Source organism: Trachypithecus francoisi, unplaced genomic scaffold (genome assembly GCF_009764315.1).
Source record: "Trachypithecus francoisi isolate TF-2019V2 unplaced genomic scaffold, Tfra_2.0 Lachesis_group0, whole genome shotgun sequence".
Lineage (NCBI taxonomy): Eukaryota > Metazoa > Chordata > Mammalia > Primates > Cercopithecidae > Trachypithecus > Trachypithecus francoisi.
In genome coordinates this window covers 194,275,279-194,295,041 of record NW_022681453.1, presented here as the reverse complement: position 1 = coordinate 194,295,041, position 19,763 = coordinate 194,275,279, and the positions used below count along the sequence as shown (strand labels likewise).

General features: G+C 42.0%; 1 protein-coding gene across 1 annotated transcript in view; it reads right to left on the bottom strand.

Annotated features, from left to right (window-relative positions):
* Positions 1-16,339, bottom strand: part of BDH1 (3-hydroxybutyrate dehydrogenase 1) — a 62,927-nt gene extending 46,588 nt beyond the window's left edge. Inside the window, exon 1 of the mRNA XM_033213117.1 lies at positions 16,176-16,339. The gene's annotated coding sequence lies outside the window, so the exon portion shown is untranslated. The remainder of the gene's footprint in view (positions 1-16,175) is intronic.
* Positions 16,340-19,763: the final 3,424 nt, after the last annotated feature.

Sequence of the window (19,763 nt, the reverse complement as noted above, 5' to 3'; positions counted from 1 at the left end):
GATTCTCCTGCCCCAGCCTCCCGAGTAGCTGGGACAGGTGCCCTACCACCACGCCCAGCTAATTTTTGTATTTTTAGTAGAGATGGGGTTTCACCATGTTGGCCAGGCTGATCTCGAACTCCTGACCTCAGATGATCCACCCGCCTCGGCCTCCCAAAGTGCTGGGATTACAGGCATGAGCCACCATGCTCAGCCTCAATTGAGCTTTAATAACTGGATTCTAAATGAAATTGGAGCTCACTTGTTATGTGATTAATATACCTTGTCTGTTGAGTGTATCCCTTGTGAGATTTGTTCTCATTATTCTCCCCCATTTTAAGAATTCTGAAAAAGAAAGACCTCTTTGTATGGCAATAAACTGTGTGACTCATGAAATCATACTTTGATCTTCTCTTATTTTAACCATACAAAACTGATTCATTCCCCAAATAAACTACCTGTACACAAGTCCTTGCTCAGGCTCTGCTATTTGGCGGAACCCAGATTAAGCCAATGGTTAACTCAAAAGAGACATCTCAGCTTATCTTTCCCAACCCTGCTAAGGAAGAATTTATTTGTTTGGTTTGCACTTTTTCTCCTTTATTTCCCAAAGGCCCTGCCCCTTAGGGCATCAGTAGTAAACTCTGACACAGATAGTAGCAAGAGACTCTCAGGAGAAAGGGCCAGCTGAGGAGTTGGGACTGGGTTAAGGGATCAGACAAAGCCATTCTCAGCCCCACCTTCACCCTTTCCCCTCCTTCTACCATTCTGGTTGTTGACTTTGGAACTGGAGAAACATTGAGCTGTGAGGTTGAACACACAGTCTGTGGAAATCAGGTCACTCCCAACACAGCAGGCACCAAGATTCTGTCTCCCTCCCCCTACTATAAAACCAACTCCTCTCTGTTCAGGTACAAGGCCTCAGACCAGGGTCTTCAGCACTTAGCACACTCCCCGCAACCTGGGGGGGTACTGTTGCAAACCAGCAAGCTAGTTTTGGGAGGGAAACAGTCCTTAGCCCCTGCCTTCAAGGAGGTGTGAAAAGTAAAGTAGAGGTTCCTCTTCAAAGACTTTCCTCCCTGTCTAATTAGGAATAAATAAGAACTTCTCTTAGAAGCAAAATGTATTCAAAGACCTGTGCTGACATTCTTAAATATCTTCTTGCTGTAATGAAGAAATCATATGTTCTTAGCTCCCACAATTTAGCCTATTTGCCCTGGCGTGCTTATATTGGTCCAAGCAAGCATTAGGTCATAGCCTCTTCCTCTTCCTTATCTGAAGGTGTTTTTGCCTTTCTCGGCATTTCATTACTTCCTCCTTCCTTCGTTCTCCTCTGCCTTTGCCTCTTTTGAAAAGTGCTAAGTCACTAGCCAATTGGGACAAATAGAGAACGTGAGGTCCTGTTGCAGCCAGGGCCCAGCAGTGGGGCGCGCATCAGGTTATACATGACCCTGTCTCCTTTGTTCAGTGTGCGCTCGTGGCGAAACTGCTGGCGAGTGTACCCTTTCTGCAGAAAGTATAAAAATGGCCTTGCTTGCGGGGGCTCACGCTGTACTCCCAGCACTTTGGGAGGCCGAGGCGGGCAGATCACGAGGTTAGGAGTTCGAGACCATCCTGGCTAACACGGCGAAACCCCGTCTCTACTAAAAATACAAAAAAATTAGCCGGGCGAGGTGGCGGTCACCTGTAGTCCCAGCTACTTGGGAGGCTGAGGCAGGAGAATGGTGTGAACCCGGGAGGCAGAGCTTGCAAAGCAGAGATCTGGCCACTGCACTCCAGCCTGGGAGACAGAGCAAGACTCCGTCTCAAAAAAAAAACAAAAACAAAAACAACGCCTTGCCGAGGAAATTAAATTTATGTTCAAGTGCTATTTCTTTATGGTACCAAGGAACAAGCATTTCAAACTGAAGTGTGAAAGGAAAATATCTTGGGCCCTCACATCACTAAGCTGAAGAGAAAGTCAAGCTGGGACCGACTTAGGGCAAACCTGCCTCCCATCCTATTCAGTCATCCCCCTGCTCACCGAGATAAATGCATATCTGATTGCCTCCTTTGGAGAGGCTCATCAGAAACTCAAAAGAATATAACCATTTGTCTCTCATCTACTTGCGACCTGGAACCCACCTCCCTGTCCCACTTTTGCTTCAAGTTGTCCCACCTTTCTGGGCCAAATCAACGTTCATTTTACATATGTTGATTGATGTCACATGTCTCCCTAAAATGTATGAAACCAAGCTGTGCTCTGACCACCTTGGCACATGTCGTCAGGACCTCCTGAGCCTGTGTCACGGCCACGCATCTTCAACCTTGGCAAAATACACCTTCTAAATTCACTGAGACCTGTCTCAGATTTGGGAGGTTCACATTTTGGTAACCATGGAGGGATTCTGAGTGGAGATGCCCCTGACCTTTGGCAGATCTATTGGTGCGTGGTAGCAACATGTGCTAACCTTACGGCTCAAACCAATAGGATAATTTGCTGAGGTCTGGGAGCACGCACTCCAGAGAATCCTTGATCTCCCCAAATTTGGTCAAGATCTAGAGTTTATTTTTCTGTACAACTCCCCCCCACCTTTTTTTTTTTTTTTTTTTTTTGGAGTTTTATTTGCTTCCAACAAGGCAGGCAAGATTTCCTCTTTCCAGGATGATAGAAGGCCAGCAACTCCTTTAGGGAGCTTGAGTTCACTCCCAGCAGGGAAGATGAATTCGACTTTTTTCCTGCTTCTAGGATGGCAAAAAGCAGTCCTCAGCCTGAGACCCATCCCTAGGCAAGTAGCTGAACTGGGGTTTTGTCTTGGTTCAAGTGTACCAACCAGCTGGTCTGAATTTCTCCTCACCATGAGAGTGCTCAGTGATCATATTGTTGGGGTTTTGTTGTTGTTGTTTGTTCTGGTCTCTCTCCCATCAGATTTGACCAACTCTAACAGACTTGGTCCAGTCTGAGTGAGAATTCCAAATTATGGGTAACAAAACCTCTCTAATCTGGCTGAAATTTCTCGCAGCTAAAGAAAACAAAAAACAACAACAACAACAAAACACGCACCTGGTTTCTGTGTTTGCTCCCCGACTTAAAAAAACAAATCTTTCATTTACTTTTCTTCCCCCCATACCTCCTTCCGCCTTTGCCATCTGCAGTACCAAAAAAATCTAGAGAAGGTTTCTAATGACTTGAACCCCTTTAAAGAATTCAGAACAAAGGGGCCACTCAACCCTTGGGGAGTGTTCTGTTTTCTTTGTGAAGTTTCAAGAGCCATGGGCAGATTCTTCTTAGGTTTTAAGCTCTATTTTCCTATATTGCATGACCTGACCTCTTTGGCTCTGGGGGAACCAGAGATGACTTTGCTCTGTGAGAGAATTTGACCTTGGAGCATATCACGGCAGACGAGAACTACAAAGTTATGGGTGGCTGAGCACAGTTTACAGGAAGTGCTCTTGGCTGATTTCTTTTCTTTTCTCTCCTAGGAAATTGTTGTTTAAGGATCCTAATTGTAGTTTGGAGATACATTCTAAAGGGTCTTCTCTATTGCTTTTTCTCCCAAAATTAATATCAGTTCGGTTTGTCTGTGCGCATTTGTGTGAGGAACTGAACTGTTGTTTTCCTAGGCAAATGAGAAACTAAGTTTTCTCAGCTCCAAAGAGAAAGGACATTTACTCTTCCCAGCGAAAGGCACCCCTGGGTGACCAGGGTCTGGAGTGTCTGGGGAGTTGACCCCCTGCAACATGCAGTGGCCCTGCAGGGAAATCCCCAACAAAAATTAATTTTAAAAATAGGTCATCTAGGAAACGCATATAAGGGCTGATCGCCTGGCATTTTGAACCCTCTCAGAGGTCATAGGCCTCTGAAGAGAGAAACTGAGATGTATAAGAGGCTGGAAACAACTCAGTGATGACACACTGTGGAGTCCTGCCCACAAGCAGCTCGCATCGATCCACCACACAAAACCCTAGGCCACAGCTCACTTCTTCTTTTTAAGAAAAAAAAGAAGTGGGAAACGCATCATCTGAGAATGAGGAGAAAACAAGGAGAATGACCCCCTTTAGAGCACCTTATTGGTTTTATGGCACCTCTATTTGCCAGAGTAAAATGGAAGTAATACAGTCTTTGTGCAAATGTACATTAAGGAAAAAGAGCCCTGAGGTCAACCTGCGAATTCTAGAGTTCTTAGTCCCTTTTTCTCTCTTTTCCTTTCTGCCTGCTTTAAATCTGCTGTTATTTTTCTACTGAGATAAAACCACTGTTTGGATCTAACAGTTTTTTGGGTTTTTCTTGCAAGTTGGCAAATTTGTATTTATCTCATGGCTAAAGTACTGGAGTGAAAGCTACAGAATCTGTGTGTGTATGTGTGTGTGTATGGACATGCACGTGTATATATATTTGGAGGCCTTTATAATAGATGTCTCTAATTTGACGTTCAATTGTTAATTAAATTCATTTTATTTATTTATTTATTTATTTTTTGAGGCGGAGTCTTGCTCTGTCGCCCAGGCTGGAGTGCAGTGGCGGGATCTCAGCTCACTGCAAGCTCCGCCTCCCGGGTTCCCGCCATTCTCCTGGCTCAGCCTCCCAAGTAGCTGGGACTACAGGCGCCCGCCACCTCGCCCAGCTAGTTTTTTGTATTTTTAGTAGAGACGGGGTTTCACTGTGTTTGCCAGGATGGTCTCGATCTCCTGACCTTCTGATCCGCCCGTCTCGGCCTCCCAAAGTGCTGGGATTACAGGCTTGAGCCACCGCGCCCGGCCAATTAAATTCATTTTAATTTCCCTCTAGTTCACCAGACTTTCACTTTGTACTTTATGATGTAAATTTTGCTGACTTTTATCTGAGTTGTTTCCTTTAATATGCAAATTTAAGGCTATTTAGCTGATAACTACCTAGGGTAAGGTAGAAAAAAAAAAGCAGGGGGAAAAAAGGAGGTCTTTATGAACCTATAAGATATATTTCAGGTGGGCGGAGTGGCTCATGCCTGTAATCCCAGCACTTTGGGAGTTTGAAGCAGGCAGATCGCCTGAGGTCAGGAGTTGGGGACCAGTCTGGCCAACATGGTGAAACCCTGTCTCTACTAAAAATACAGAAACTAGCCAGCTGTGGTGGCACATGCCTGTAATCCCAGCTACTGAGGAGGCTGAGGCAAGAGAATCGCTTGAACCTGCGAGATGCAGGTTGCAGTGAGCTAAGATTGCTCCACTGCACTCCAGCCTGGGTGACAGTGAGATTCTGTCTCAAAAAAAAGTACTTCTATTGGCATGCCTAATAGGTGTATATATTTATGTGTTGTGTACACAATATTTCACACAATATTTTATATGTTTCAAAAACATATAAAAGAGCTCTAATTAATTGGCTTAAAAATAAAATAAAAGCACTTAAATCAATATATATTTAAAAAAAGACTAGTCAAATGCTTTTTCTTTTTCTTTTTCCTTTTTTTTTTTTTGAGATGGAGTCTCGATTTGTCACCCAGGCTGGAGTGCAGTGGCGTGATCTCAGCTCACTGCAAGCTCTGCCTCCTGGGTTCACGCCATTCTCCTGCCTCAGCCTCCCTAGTAGCTGGGACTACAGGCGCCCACCACCACACGTGGCGAATTTTTTTGTATGGTTAGTAGAGACAGGATTTCACTGTGTTAGCCAGGATGGTCTCGATCTCCTGACCTCGTGATCTGCCCGCCTTGGCCTCCCAAAGTGCTGGAATTACAGGCGTGAGCCACCGTGCCCAGCCGTCAAATGTTTTTTCAAGTTCATGTGACTTAAATAAAATCTTTAATAAATAAGCTGGCTTTAAAATTATTGGTAAAATAATATTAGAAATGTCTTAAGAATTTGCCAGCATACATTTTTGTTTGCATTTACTAATCAAGCAATTTCATACCTGTCCCTGCCGAATACTATAAGGTGTCAAAATTTGGCATAGGTGTTACAAAACTATAAACCTAGCCCAAAACGGAATGATCTTTGCTTGTGTAATCTTTAATAAATAAGACATTGATACTGGTTTAATAAAAATAGCTACATCTTAAGTTTAGTAAGATTACTATAACTTGGCCAGGCATGGTGGCTCATGCCTGTAATCTCAGCACTTTGGGAGGCTGAGACGAGTGGGTCACAAGGTCAGGAGATCGAGACCATCCTGGCTAACATGGTGAAACTCCGTCTCTACTAAAAATACAAAAAATTAGCTGGGTGTATTGGCGGGCACCTGTAGTCCCAGCTACTCAGGAGGCTGGCATGAACCCGGGAGGTGGACCTTGCAGTGAGCCAAGATGGTACCACTGCACTCCATCCTGGGTGACAGAGCGAGACTCTGTCTCAAAAAAAAAAAAAAAAAAAAAGATTACTAACCATAACTTCTAATCTTGTGGCTTTAGGCAATCTAGTCCACAGGGAGTAAGGTTTTTTATAGTCTTGTTTCAAAACTAAACTATAGACTAAGTTCTTCCCAAAGTTAGTCTATGCCCAGGAATGAACAAAGAGAATTTGGAGGTTTAAAGCAAGATGGAGTCAGTTAGGTCAAATCTTTTTCACTGTCTCTGTTATAATTTTGCAATGATGATTCCATAACTTTAAATGATGACTATCACAGTTTTCATAAATAATCTAAAACAATTAAAATAAAATAATTAGGTGAATGTAATAGGATAATTGTAGACAAACTCATCATAATTTAGAATGTAAAGTTATATTAAATTAAGTAACAGATATTTCATTATATGGGTATTTTTCAATAAAAATATATTTGTAGGAAAACATTCTTTAAGAAAAAGTGTGTCATTTTTAAAAACATGAACAGTTTTTGTCTAATTCAAAGCTTATTTAAAGGTCATGTATAAAACAAGATAAAAGGAACCAGGAAATAAAAGAGATATAGAGAAAGTTATGGCTGGGAGCAGTGGCTCACACTTGTAATCCCAGCACTTTGGGAGGCTGAGGCAGGCAGATCACTTGAGGTCATGAGTTTGAGACCAGCCGGGTCAACATGGTAAAATCCCATCTCTACTAAAAACACAAAAATTAGCCAGGCGTGCTGGTGGGCACCTGTAATCACAGCTACTTGGAAAGCTGAGGCAGGAGAATTGCTTGAACCCAGGAGGCGGAGATTGCAGTGAGCTGAGATCTTGCCACTGCACTCTAGCCTGGGCAACAGCAAGACTTCATCTCAAAAAAAAAAGAAAAGACAGTTATAAAAATAAAGAAGTTTGTTTTGGAAAGAAAGCTTAAAGAGAAATAATTTCATATAAGAAAGAATCTTATATGTTAAATTTACTCCTAGAGTAAAATGACTGGTTGTTTAAGAAAGAGGGATGGATGTTCAGGACAAACCAGAAAGTCCAAGCATGTCATGAACAGTCTGTGTAAGTCACAATAAGAGGATTTATTTTTAAAAATCTTGTATGTGATCAAGTTGTCATATTATTATTAAATTTTGGTTTGCTTAGGGAAAAAACTGAGACTAAAATTTTTTTAAGTTAAGGTTATTACACCCATATATATCTCTGTATAAGCTTTTAAAGTACTTGTGACATTTAATTACTGGGCTTTAACTCCTGAGTGTAAAAATGATACCAAGTCCTGCTAAATTTTAAACACTGACAGCAACTAAAGTCCCATCTTTAGTCTCGGTAGAAGATGCCAATCAAAATAAACTGCATTTCTGAAACATGGGGCCAAAAATTCAAGTTATTCAACTTCTCTAGGCCCAAGGAGTATCTTAGGAAAGGTGGGCATGTGAGACTGTAAGGGCCAATGATGAGAGATAAAATAAGTTCAGTTTCTCTATAAATTAATCATTAATGTCAAAGGCACACTGATGCAACACCACATATGAGCTCATATCAAATTTAAAAGGTTTTTATGAAGCATTAACCAACTCCTAAGTAAAGGTTATAAATGTTATGAAAGGTTTATAGAAGTTATAACTTATGGTCAAGATTAAAATTTTATGGATGGTTTATAAAATTTTAGAAAATAAATTTAATTGGCTTCCTGCTGTGTTTTGTGTTTTTGTTTTTGTTTTTTGTTTGTTTGTTTTTGGTTTTTTTTTAGACAGAGTTTCACTCTTGTTGCCTAGGCTAGGGTGCAATGGCACGATCTCCGCTCACCGCAACCTCCGCCTCCCAGGTTCAAGTGATTCTCCTGCCTCAGCCTCCCGAGTAGCTGGGATTACAGGCATGCACCACCATGCCTGGCTAATTTCGTATTTTTAGTAGAGATGGGGTTTCTCCATGTTAGTCAGGCTGATCTCAAACTCCCAACCCCAGGTGACCAACCTACCTCGGCCTCCCAAAGTGCTGGGATTACAGCCATGAGCCACCACCCCCAGCCAGCTTCCTGCTGTTTTTACTAGGGCTTATTGTTTGGAAAATTAACTCTCTTCCCTCAAAGAGAAGGTTTTTGCCTTTTTAAAAAATCCTTGAGTTACCACTTTGGTCAAATGAATGACTTATTTTACAATAACCTGTGATGTCACGTGTTGTAAACCTTTGATATTTGTAACCTTTACAAAATCAAATTATAAATTATGTCTTTTTCTGATCAAATTAATCCTTTAAGATATTAGGTTTCCTAATGTCCAAAATGACATAATTTGGCTTATTTGGTATAAAAATTATACAGGAAACTTTGTCAAATATGAAATGGAGTTTGGCTTTCTTTGGGCTGTATTTTTAGAAATATGTTATTGGTACGTGTTCCAAAATCAGGAGAACTCCTATAATTTTGATATGACTTAGTATACATTATCAGTAATAATTATAATTGTTATGTTAAATTATTGTTGCCACAGAGATAGTAAGTTTCTTTGTCAGTTTTGTCTTTGACTGTGGCTGCCCTAAATCCTTTTGTCATCCACAAACAATTGTCTTGTTTTGGTCCTCCTTAGAAAGTGGTTTTATAATCAACTATAGAACTCTAACAGGTGTTCCTAGATGCAGATTTCTGATAACTTTGGAGACTGGAACATTACAATAGAGAAAAAAACTTTCAGGACTCTCATGGAGAACTGAAATGTTCATGAATATCAAAACAAAAGTTAACTGCATGAGCCGAACTAATAAAAGACTAAAGTAATCTTTTTAACTTTTTGCTTAAAATGTTGCTGATCCTTTGTTTTGTTTCTCAGAAAGAAGACATCTTTTAAGCTATTTACAGCTTTTAACAATTGAGTAAAGTATACTCCTATGAACAAAATTTAGAGCATATTTGTTTCTGTCTACATGCTTTCTCCAAAATTTGGGAACTATGTGTGAGAATTCTTAACTTATGCCAATACAGTTATTTGCATAAGTGCAATAAGAATCTGTTTTCATTTGTAACAGGACACAATTGGAGAAACTGGTTATTTTACTAAGGTTTTGACTGGAATGGTGTGCTTTCCTTTAAGGATTCAAACTTGACTTATGCAGCCAATAAAAGCCCATTGGATACACTGCTCTGATACCTTTGTCTACACAGCCACTGTACAGGGTTCCTGACGTCTGGTAAGTAAAGAATGTCACTTTCTGACAGGCCCAGGAACCCCAAGTTTATCTTGGAACCTCAAGAGGAAAGGATCATTTGACTTATAGGTACTTGATGGCACAAATCCATAGCTGGGTTTGGCTTTTAAAAATGTCTTATCTGAGATTCCTTCTATGGAACAAAGTTCCATCAAAGCCAATTTAAAAGCCTATGTTAAAAAATAATTATTCTTGCTGCACTGTATACAAATAATTAGGCCAAGTATAATAAAGCAAACCAGCCCTACCATGATTTTTCTTTTGTATAAAAATGGGAAACTGGAGAGAGAAACATTATGATTCAAAACTATAGTACAGCAGTTGTTAGATTCTAGTCTTCCTAATGTTTCTTGATTTTTATTATTTTTTACAGTTTGAACTGAATTCTAATTTTTCTTGGCTCCAAGTCTTCAAAGTAATTTTTGTCACTTTGTTTTAATTTTTTTTCTTCTTTTTTTCCCCATTTTTCCTAATTTGGAGTCACTAAAAACTGACCTGTGCTTTCATAAAGCCCCCAAAATTAAAGCTAGACAACTTCAGAAGAAAATAACAGTAACCTTATTTACATACATTTGCCACTTTCATACCTGCCTACTGATGTATAAAACTTCAGAGTAATGTGGCTTATAACAATTTTCCAGGATTGTTTTTTCATTTGTTGTTGTTTTTCTACCTTCCTCCCCCTATTTTCTCTTCATACAACAAGAGACTTCACCACCTTCTACATATGAGCTTTCCTAATAACTTGGGACCTACCCATCTAGGAATAAACCATCCTAGCCATGAGACACCAGATGAAACCTGGGATGAGAGACTCATTTTCTCCTAAAATGCTTTCTCCAAAAGATTTTTAAAAAGAAAAGGAGGGAAATGTGAAAGGAACATAAATCTTGGGGCCCCCAAAATCACTAAGCTAAGGGAAAAGTCAAGCTGGGAACTGCTTAGGGCTAACCTGCCTCCCATTCTATTCAAAGTCATCCCTCTGCTCACTGAGAAAAATGCATATCAAATTGCCTCCTTTGGAAAGGCTAATCAGAAACTCAAAACAGTGCAATTGTTTGTCTCTCATCTACCTGTGACCTGGAAGCTCCCTCCCTGTCCTGCTTTTAACTCCAGTTGTCCCACTTTTCTAGGCCAAACCAGTGTTCATTTTACATATGTTGATTGATGTCTCATGTCTCCCTAAAATGTATAAAATCAAGCTGTGCTCTGACCACCTTGGTTACATGTCGTCAGGACCTCCTGAGGCTGTGTTACAGGTGCACATCCTCAACCTTTGCAAAATAAACTTTCTAAATTAACTGAGAGACCTGTCTGAGATTTGGGGGGGTTCATGGAGGGAAATGAGGCATGTATGTAAGCTAAATGAATCATTAGAAGTCCTGTAAGTCTTCTAAAAGAGGGACAAATAAGTGTCATCGGAGTTCTGGTAAGAGTTTAGGATAGGCTTTGTAGAAGAGGTAGTATCCTGAAAGATTCTCAGTCAGAATGATATACCCTAAAAGAGGCCCTTGACCTGAGAGACCATGGTGTTCTCTCCTGTCTGTTTGCCTCCTAGCTCACACTCTCCTCCAATACCAGCTGAATTTAATCATTCCTAGCCCTTCCCTTGCTGGATCTGGCCCTGCCCAGGGTCTGAATGCCCCTGGTCTTCTCTGCCCTCAGTATTAAGTGCTCAGTGTTAAGTGTTAATTCCTGCCCTTAGGTCGCCACCTCCAAGTCCTCACAGAGCCGGTGTGCAACCTGCTTTGCTGAGTTCTGCTGGGGAATAGAGAATAAAAACACTGTCTACTGCCCCAAACCCCACAATCTTCTGTTTGTTTTGATGCAATTGAATGTTATTAAAGTTTTGTGGGTTTTTGTTTTTTGTTTTTTGCTAGAAATCACACCCTTAATCTGCAGAATTTTAGAGGTATTGAGTAGCTTTTTCTATAATTGACAGCAAAGGAAAGAAGCGCAGTATATTATTCTGTGCTGCTTCTAAAACAAAGCTGTGGTGCTCAGAATCTAGTGTGTTGAAAAGAGCCTTTGACAACTGATCTTAACGTGACTATAATATTGAATTCTGTGGATTAATGAGAACTGGAGGAGCTGCCTTTTCCTTGCAGTGAATGAGCAAGTAAAACAAGTGCTTGACTTCAAGGGGAAAAGATGGGGAGCATGAGGCATCCCCACCCACTTTCTATCTCTTAACTCTTACGTATTCGTTAAGATGAGTGTTTGTTTAAGCACAAGCATTTTGTGCATAGGAATGGGTGTCTGTAAATTTAAGCAATGTTCTTTTGAGGTAATTAGGATCTTGGAAGAGGGAACAATATAAGGATATTTGATTTAAAAAAAAAACACCTGTGCCCATCCTACCCTAAGCTACAGCAACCCATACAATTTATTCATTCATTCAGTTTGCACTGATTGAGTCCTTATGATGTCCCAGTGATTGTGCTATATTCTTAGAATGGAGTCATAAATCATAAAGCAGCCTCCCTGTTTGCAATAATACTACAATTTAGCAATAAATGGTTGATTTCTATGTACCAGCCACTGTGCCAAGTGCCCTCTATGCATCATTTCACTTACTTTTGCAGCAATTCTAAAAGTAGCCTAAGATTATTCCCATTTGCAACTGAAAACATTGACAGTTAGCAGGTTCAAATAATTTGCCCACAACAATACAACCAGGAAGTGGCAAAGACAGATCCCACCCAAGTCTGTCCTACTCCAAATGCTTTGCTTTAAGCACACCACCAATTGTCCTGAGGTTTTCTTTGAAGAAAGGGACTTTTAAAATCCCAGTTTCTGTGGCTATTTGGAGTACAGATTTTTTCTTTCTTTTTCTAGAGTTACAGGAACTCAGCATGTAGTACAGAATTTTTTATAGTCAGCTGGGCATCATTCATGTGGATAATCCAACAGAAACGAATTGCTTTGTTACACAAATTTCATTCAGTGAGTACAATACACATGACAATTTCTGATGTCTTCAATGAGGAAAAGTTATAGGTTCTAATTGATTATATTGATATGTTTTGGCTATGTCCCTACCCAAATCTTATCTTGAATTGTAGCTCCCATAATTCACATGTGTTGTGGGAGGGACCTGGTGGGAGAAAATTGAATCATGGGGGTAATTTCCCCCATACTTTTCTCATGGTATTGAATAAGTCTCACAAGATCTGATGGTTTTACAAGGGGAAACTCCTTTTGCTTGGCTTTCATCCTCTCTCATGTCTGCCACCATGTAAGATGTGCCTTTTGCATTCCACCATGATTGTGAGGCCTCCCCAGTCATGTGGAACTGTGAGTCTATTAAGCCTCTTTTTCTTTATAAATTACTCAGTCTTGGGTATGTCTTTATCAGCAGCAAGAAAACGGACTAACACAGTAAATTGGTACCAGTAGAGTGGGGCACTGTTGTCAGGGTACCTGAAAATGTGGAAGTGAAGTGACTTTGGAACTGGGTAACAGGCAGAAGTTGGGACAGTTTAGAGGGCTCAGAAGAGATGGGAAAATGTGAGAAAGTTTGGAACTTCCTAGAGACTTGTTAAATGGCTTTGACCAAAATTCTGATAATGATATGGACAATTAAATCCAGGTTGAGGTGTTCTCAGATAGAGATGAGGAACTTGGGAACTGGAATAAAGCTGGCTCTTACTATATTTTAGCAAAGAGAGTGGCAGCATTTTGCCCCTGCCCTAGAGATTTGTGGAACTTTGAACTTGAGAGAGATGGTTTAGGATATCTGGCGGAAGAAATTTCTAAGCAGCAAAGCATTCAAGATGTGACTTGGGTGCTGTTAAAAGCATTCAGTTTTAAAAGGGAAATGGAACATAAAAGTTTGGATAATTTGCAGCCTGATGCAATAGAAAAGAAAAATGCATTTTCTGAGGAGAAATTCAAGCTGGCTGCAGAAATTTGCATAAGTAACGAGGAGCCAAATCACCAAGATGATAGGGAAAATGTCTCCAGGGCATGTCAAAGACCTTTGTGGCAGCCCCCTCCCATCATAGGCCTGTAGGCCTAGATGGAAAAAATGGTTTCGTGGGCTGGGCCCAGGGGCCCCCTGCTGTGTGACTTGGCACCCTACATCCCAGCTGCTCTAGCCATGGCTAAAAGGGGCCAAAGTATAGCTCAGGGTGTTGCTTTAGAGAGTGCAAACCCTAAGCCTTGGCAGCTTCCATGTGGTGTTGTGCCTGCGGGTGCACAGAAGTGAAGAACTGAGGATTGGGAACCTCCACCTAGATTGCAGAGGATGTATGGAAATAACTGGATGTCCAGGCAGAAGTTTATTGCAGGGGTGGGGTCCTCACAGAGAACCTCTGCTAGGGCAGTGAAGAAGGGAAATGTGGGGTTGAAGCCCCCACACAGAGTCCCCACTAGGGCACTGCCTAGTGCAGCTGTGAGAGGAGGCCCACCATCCTCCAGCCCCCAGAATGGTAGGTCCACTGACAGCTTGCACCATGTGCCTGGAAAAATTGCAGACACTCAATGCCAGCCCATGAAAGCAGCCAGGAGGGAGGGTGCACCCTGCAATGCCACAGGGGCGGAGCTGCCCAAGACCATGGGAACCCACCTCTTGCATCAGCATGACCTGGATGTGAGACATGAGGTCAAAGGAGCTTCAAGATTTGGCTGCCCTGCGAGATTTTGGACTTTCATGGAACCTTTAGCCCCTTCACTTTGGCCCATTTCTGCCATTTGAAATGGGTATATTTATCCAATGCCTGTACCCCCATTGTATCTAGGAAGTAACTAACTTGCTTTTTGTTTTATAAACTCATAGGCAGAAGAAACTTGCCTTGCCTTGGGTAAGACTTTGTGCTATGGACTTTTGAGTTAATGCCAAAATGAGTTAAGACTTTGGGGAACTGTTGGAAAGGCATGATTGGTTTTGAAATGTGAGGACGTAAGATTTGGAAGGGGCCAGTAGTGGAATAATATGTTTTGACTGTGTCCCCACCCAAATCTCATCTTGAATTGTAGTACCCATTATTCCCATGTGATGTGGGAGGGACCCAGTGGGAGATAATTGAATTGTGGAGGTGGTTCCCCCCATAGTTTTCACATGCTAGTGAATAAATCTCATGAGATCTAATGGTTTTATAAGGGGAAACCCCTTTCACTTGGCTTTCATTCTCTCTTTTGCTTGCCACCATATACGATGTGCCTTTTGCCTTCCACCATAATTGTGAGGCCTCTCCAGTCATGTGCAACTGTGAGTCCATTAAACCTCTTTTTCTTTATAAATTACTAATTCCTGGGTATGTCTTTATCAGCAATAAGAAAATGGACTAATACACATATAAACTTTGAATGATGGCCAAGCATAGCAGCTCATGCCTGTAATCTCAACACTTTGAAAGGACAAGATGGGAGGATCACTTGAGCCCAGGAGTTCAAGACCAGCTTGGGCAAAACAGCGAGATCTTGTTTCTGCAAAAAGTTTAAAAATTAGCCAGGCAACATTGTGGCAGGCCAGGTCTCCATAATGGCTGAACAGGTAGGCCTCCATAACAACTGTTTCCACACTGACTGAGTGCTGAAGTTAAGTGTTAAAAGCTGATAGAGTCAGTGCCCTATACAAAGGCTTGAATGTAACAATAGCCCACCAAGAGTTTTGCCTAGGCCTTTCCCGGGCCTTGAAGCATGACAACATAGTGAAGGAATTCTTAACAGGAACCATTTAAGATTAAACAAGTTTTATTGTGGATCTTAAGGACCTCCCCAGACCTTCATAAGCAAGCTTTACTGGGGACTAAAAGAACTCCCCAAAACTCTGTGATTTAGCAGGACACAAGATAAGGGTAATCGCCCCAGCACCTAGACCCATTTAGATGAAGTGAATTTACTAAGGCTCCAAAGGAAGGCCTTCAGGACTCAGATCTTAGTTAGATTAGAAGAAGTTAATCACTTACGTCTTTAGATGAACGCACACGTACACATAGACATATAGCTTAGAAGGTATATAAGCTCTGGAAAACTTTGTAATTTTGAATTGTTGTGGCAATATTTTCCAGACCTTCTCCCTGGACCCAGTTACAACAATAAACTCCCTTCTTTCCCAGTTCATCTGCATCTCATTACTGGGCTGCAAGAATAAGCAGCCCGACCCTCAGTTTGGTCTGGGAACAAGGTGAGGTATGCCTGCCTATGGTCCCAGCTACTCAGGAGACTGAGGCAGGAGGATCCCTTGAGCCCAGGCATTTGAGGCTGCAGTGAGGTATGATTGTACCACTACACGCCAGCCTGGACAACATAGCAAGACCCCATTTCTAAATAAACAAACCATTTTGAAAGACAAAAGTATGTAATGAGATTCTCAACCCGTAAAACTGATTTGATTTTCTAAACTTCAAATTCTGTTTTTTTCAAAGAATATCTAATGTATTACAATAAGCTGCTTTAAAAAACAAGATACAAAACCACATGCTTATTTTGCCTAATTCTCTTTCCAGTTCTTTTCCCAATGAATACATATTATTTTTTATTTCTCCCTATTGCTACCAGGGACAGAGACTACTATTTCAAAAAGAAAATCTAATTGCAAAGATGCTGCCTCTCTGTTTTGGGTTAACAGCACCTCTTTCCAAAGGCCTATTCACTCCTCTCCAACCTCCTCCCTTTCTACCAGTCCTTACCCATGGCTCAAATTTTCTTCTGCTGACAGCTCTCAGTGACAGCCCTCACGTTCAAGTTCAGCTGTCTCTCACCTTAGCCGGTGGGTGCTACAGGGTTCCCTCAGCACTATCAGCACGCAGGATCCTCTCCAGGTAAATGACCAGCCAGATCCTCTTAATTATCAGTTGACAGGGTGTATAGACACCCCTGGAAACCTTTTCCAGGCTTTCTGTATATTCTTTCAATGCTTGTCTTTAGCTGAGAATGGAAATTCTCACATATGTGTGATAAGTAAAGGTGGGGGCGGGCTGGGATGTTTTTGTGTTTGTCTTTGCACAGGCAAAGTTCAACAGCTTTGTAACTGTTTGTTTTAAGCTTAAAATGTCTGTGAGTTTGGCCCTCTGACAAGCAGAGGGTCAAGCACAGATGCTGCTGCTTAGGAATATATTAAAAATAAATGATGCCAAAGGGCAGCTCCCGCTGACTCCATCTTTAGCTCTCCCTGCCAGGTATGTGTGGGCATAAATTAGCACAGGAACTGGCCTGAACAGGATGAGAAATCTTCAGAGACTGCCCTGAGCATAACCCAGAATCAGGACCTGAGAAATATTTCAAAATGGCCAAGTGGCTTTAGATAGGGCAATTTGCAAGAAGAGGCTGGAGACTCAGGGAGGAGTTACAATTTGAATCTGAAGGCACATTCAAGGAGGTGGGGCCAAAGCCATAGGCCTTGAATATCACAATGGAGGTAAAGGAAGAGTATGTCCGAAATGCAGGAGATCCTTCAGGACATCTCTTAGTATTCCCATGCCCTGTGATTAAAGTCAATGGAAAATTACAACAACCCAATCCAGGCAGGACTACTAATGACCGAGACCCTTTAGGAATGAAGGTTCCGGTCACCTCACGAGGCAACAATCCATGACCAGCTCAGGTGCTTGCTGAGGGCAAAGGGAATATGGAATGAGTAGTGAAATAAGACAGTTATCAATACCAGCTACAACTACATGACCAGTTATAAAAACAAGAACTATAATTGTCACGAGTGTGTATTCCTTATTTTGTTATGAATATGTTAGTGTGTATATAGCACCTTTGTTTTCTTCCCTTTCGTATTCCTTTATCGTGTTACATAAGATGCCTTACTTGATCTCATAGAATTTAATATTGCTAACTTTACATCATAGTGTTTAAGTTACAGGATCTCAAGAAGAGTAAATATCACCTGTGAACCCCCAAAATGAGATAAGTCTCAGTCAATTTAGGAAGTTTATTTTACCAAAGTTAAGAACACATGCTTGTGACACAGCCTCGGGAAATCCTGAGGACATGTGCCCAAGGTGGTCAGAGCACAGCTTGGTTTTATACATTCTAGGGAGACAAGAGGCATCAATCAACGTATGTAAGATGAACATTGGTTCTGTCCGGAAAGGTGCAATAACTTGAAGCAGGGAGGGGGCTTCCAGGTCATAGGTAGATAAGAGACAAATGGTTGCATTCTTTTGAGTTTCTGGTTAGCTTCTCCAAACAGGGCAATCAGAATATGCATTTATCTCAGTGAGCAGAGGGGTGACTTTGAATAGAATGGGAAGCAGGTTTGCCTTAAGCAGTTCCCAGCTTGACTTTTCCCTTTAGCTTAGTGATTTTGGGGCCCCAAGATTGATTTTCCCTTCACACACCTAAGGACTTTGTACCCTCTTCTGGGAAGAGGATTAGCGCAGTAGGGTGCAGTTGTAGGAAGGATAGTTGTGTCATGTTAGACAGAACTACAATCTTGTTATTGTCTTTTTTTGAAGGTTAAGTATGATTTAAGGAGATATGTGTGCGTCCCAAATTGACAAGGAGCGGACTGGTGATGGTTAATTTTATGTGTCAATTTGGCAGGAGTGGAAATTGTAAAATTTTTTCTGTAAAGGTTTTATTATGCAGAGGAGGGGCTCAGTTCTTGGCAGCTGCTTTCCTCATGGTGGCCCAGTACCCAGATATTTGGTCAAACTGATAGTGACGGGATGCAGTCAAATGCATAGTCAGGCTGGGGTGGGTCCCTGGGGTTTCTCCCCACCTTCACGCCAAAAACAGAGCTGAAAGACTGGACTGCTGGTCCCAGATGAAACCCGTGACTCAGACTTAGAACTTCTATTCCTGTTTTCCCACCCTTTCCTGACTGATTCTTCTGAATAATATCTTTTAACCAACTGAGTGTTGCCTTTTCCAATTGAATGGTGCCTTTTCCAATACTACCTATTGGCCTGCCCCACCCCTATTCCGAGCCCATAAAAAGCCCCAGACCCAGCCACTTGGGGAGGTGAGAACCACCTGACTGTGGGGCTGGGGAACCGCCCCCCATGTCCCCTCTCTGCTGATAGCTGTTCCGCCACTCAATAAAATACTTCTCCACCCCCTCACCCTTCAACGGCCAGCATATCCTCCTTCTTCTTGGGTGTAGTACAAGAGCTCGGGAACCATCGAATGTAGGTACGAGCTATAACACAGGCAAGCTGGGGCATGCCAGCCTGGCTGAGTAGGTCCCGGGCAGGGCATCACCAGCTGGGGGTTCCCAGCTTGCAAAGTGACCAAGAAGAAAAATCCTACATGAAAACATTATTCTGGATGTTTTTGTGAAGGTGTTTTTTGAGTGAGATTTGACTGATAGAATTTGAGTAAAGCAGTTACCTCTATAATGTTTAATCAGCTAAAGGCCTTAATGGAAAAAGACTGACTTCCCCAGGAAAGGAAGAAATTCTGCAAGCAGACTGCCTTCAGATTCAGACTGTAACTCCTCCCTGAGTCTCCAGCCTCTTCGCCTACCCTACAGATTTTGGACTTACCATGCTGTTACAGGAAAGGGGTCCCAATGCAGGCCCCAGGAGCAGGTTCTTGGATATGCAAGAAAGAATTCAAGGCAAGTCCATAGAGTAAAGTGAAAGCAAGTTCATTAGGAAAGTAAATGATTTTTTAAAATGGCTACTCCATAGGCAGAGCAGCTCTGAGGGCTGCTGGTTGTGCCCCCCTTTCTTTTGGCTATTTCTTGATGATATGCTAAACAAGGGGTGGACTATTCATGCCTCCCCTTTGTAGACCATATAGGGTAACTTCCTGATGTTGCCATGACATTTGTAAACTGTCATGGTGCTTGTGGGCGTGTAGCAGTGAGGACCACCAGAGGTCACTCTCATGGCCATCTTGGTTTTGGTGGGATCTAGCCGGCTTCTTTACTGCAACCTGTTTTATCAGCAAGGTCTTTATGACGTGTATCTTGTGACCTCCTATCTCATCCTGTGACTTAGAATGCCTAACTATCTGGGAATACAGCCCAGTAGGTCTCAGCCTTATTTTACCAAGCCCCTATTCAAGATGGCGTTGCTCTGGTTCAAATGCCTCTGACAAGGCCTCTACAGTCACATGAGCCAATTCCTTAAACTCTCTCTTTCTGTCTTTCTCTACACACACACACACACACGCACACACACACACCCCACTGTATATAGATTGGTTCTGTTTCTCTGGGGCACCCTGACTGATATACTCACTCAGCGTGGTCTGCTTCCTGGACAGGACTCTGATACAGCATTGAAATAGATTCCTCTGCTGTGGAATTGGTCTATCCAGGACCTGCAGCATAGGTCAGAGGTAGGGGCCTGGTCTCAGGCCAAACAGGACATGTGAGACTTGCTTTTCAC